Source organism: Scyliorhinus torazame, chromosome 2 (assembly GCF_047496885.1).
Source record: "Scyliorhinus torazame isolate Kashiwa2021f chromosome 2, sScyTor2.1, whole genome shotgun sequence".
Classification (NCBI taxonomy): domain Eukaryota; kingdom Metazoa; phylum Chordata; class Chondrichthyes; order Carcharhiniformes; family Scyliorhinidae; genus Scyliorhinus; species Scyliorhinus torazame.
The window spans coordinates 256,160,125-256,162,940 of NC_092708.1; positions in this window are offsets into that span (position 1 = coordinate 256,160,125).

Consider the following 2,816-nt stretch of genomic DNA (forward strand, 5'->3'; position numbering starts at 1 on the left):
CCGAGAATTGTGCTGTCTTTTCACAACAATTAGAGCAATCACTGAAATAGCCAAGGGTTGGGAGACAAATAGAATCTGCTTTTATTTTCACTGGTTCCTGATAGAATCCCTACAGTGCAGAAGGAGGTCATTCGGCCCATCGAGTCTGCACAGACCACTCGGAAAACCATCCTACCCAGGCCCAGTCTCCAACACTATTCCTGCAAATTCTACCCTAAGGAGTAATCTATCATGGCCAATCCACCTAACCTACACATCTTTGGACTGTGGGAGGAAACCGGAGCACCCGGAGGAAACCCACGCAGACACAGGGAAACATGTAGACTCCGCACAGACAGTCACCCGAGGTCGAAATCGAACCTGGGTCCCTGGAGCTGTGAGGCAGCAGTGCTAACCACTGTACCACCCTGCCACCCAGATGGACGTATTTAAAATTCTGAAAGGGTTTAATAGGATAGATGCTGAGAAGCTTTGGGGAAGTCCAAAACTAGAGGCTACAAGTATCAGATAATCACTGATAAAAACTCAATTAGGAATTCGGGAGAAAGCACTTTTCTGGAACGTGGTTAAAATGTGCAAATCACTGCTACATGGTGAGGTAAAGGCAAATAACATAGATGCGTTTAAGGGTAAATCAGACAAGTATGTGAGGAGAAGGGAAGAGAAAGATATGTTGGTGGGGCAGGTTAAAGCAGAGAGCAGGGAATGCTTGTAGGGAACAGAAGTATCCATGTTGCCTAGTTAGACTGAATGACTGATTTCTGTGCTGTGTTAGGGGTCAGAGTAGAGCACCTGAGAGTGCTTGCACCTTCTACCTGGGGGTGCATGAAATTAAAGTCTCATAGCCCTCAGTTCAAACATCCCTCCCTTCTATTGACAGGACATTTATTTTAAAATTGTTGAAAAAGTACAAATGACGTTGGGTTATTTAGAATTAATTATTAATCGTTCTTATTAATTCTAAATAATCTCACATAATTTGTACTCTTTCAACCAATTTTTAGATAAATGTTCTGTCGATAGAAGGGAGGGATCTTAAAACTGAGGGACAGAAGACTTTAGTTTCATGCCCCCCCCAGGTAGCAGTCTCAAGCACTCTCAGGTGAAACTGCCCCTACTCTGACACTTAACCAGTATTACCTGCCTCACTAAAGCATCTTTTCATTCTCACTGTCCCATAACTCCTTTCAGTTAGATTACAAACTCCATATTCTGCAGTCAGAAACATATAACTTTAGTTGACATATTGGCGGACTGTTTGAAGTCAACCAAAATTGCATTGAGCATTTTTCCTCCACTTTAAAACCAATCTCAATGTGCCATATGTGGCCAGATTACATTATTTCTACTGCCCAATGGCTACTTTACATTCTTTCCCCACAATTTTAAATGTCTCGTGCTTGCTTTTCAATCCCTCCATATTCTCATGCTCTTCCCTATCTTTGCAACCTCTTCTGGCCCCACAACGTCGTGCGATATCTGCACACCTCTAATTCTACCCTCCTGACCATCCTCGATTTTATTCGCGCCACCGTTAGCGGCTGTGCCTTCAGATCAGGAATCCGTCTCCTTAAACCTCTTCCCAACACACTTTAACTATCTTTTTCCTTTTACTTCTTTCTTGTCTTTATTTATATATATCCACCCCCCCATCTTATCCCCCCTCTCCTTACCTTTTCTCTTTGCTTCTCCCCTTCCCCTACATCTGTCACAGTTTACCCTCTGATTTTAGTTTCTCTGCTGTTTGGCTGTTCACGCCACTTATTCTCTCTTGGGACTGCCATCAGCACTCTTTTCCCTAGGTTTCTGTGACTATTAGCATTCTTTCCCCTTGGTATATGTGGCTATTAGCCCTCTTATCCCTAGATTTCTGTGGCTATTAGCACACTTATCCCTAGGTTTCTGTGGCTATTAGCACTCTTATCCCTAGGTTTCTGTGGCTAATAGCACTCTTATCCCTAGGTTCTGTGGCTATTAGCACTCTTATCCCTAGGTTTCTGTGGCTATTAGCACTCTTTCCCCTAGGTTTCTGTGGCAATTAGCACTCTTTCCCCTTGGTTTCTGTGGCTATTAGCACTCTTTTCCCTAGGTTTCTGTGGCTATTAGCACTCTTTCCCCTTGGTTTCTGTGGCTATTAGCACTCTTTTCCCTAGGTTTCTGTGGCTATTAGCACTCTTTTCCCTAGGTTTCTGTGGCTATTAGCACGCTTATCCCTAGGTTTCTGTGGCTATTAGCACGCTTATCCCTAGGTTTCTGTGGCTATTAGCACTCTTATCCCTTGGTTTCTGTGGCTATTAGCACTCTTTTCCCTAGGTTTCTGTGGCTATTAGCACGCTTATCCCTAGGTTTCTGTGACTATTAGCACTCTTACCCCTAGGGTTATGTGGCTATTAGCACTCTTACCCCTAGGGTTCTGTGGCTATTAGCACTCTTATCCCTAGGTTTCTGTGGCTATTAGCACTCTTTCCCCTTGGTTTCTGTAGCTATTAGCACTCTTACCCCTAGTGTTCTGTGGCTATTAGCACTCTTATCCCTAGGTTTCTGTGGCTATTAACACTCTTATCCCTAGGTTCTGTGGCTATTAGCACTCTTATGCCTAGGTTTCTGTGGCTATTAGCACTCTTTACCCTAGGTTTCTGTGGCTATTAGCACTCTTATCCCTTGGTTTCTGTGGCTATTAGCACTCTTATCCATAGGTTTCTGTGGCTATTAACACTCTTATCCCTAGGTTTCTGTGGCTATTAGCACTCTTATCCCTTGGTTTCTGTGGCTATGAGCACTCTTATCCATAGGTTTCTGTGGCTATTAACACTCTT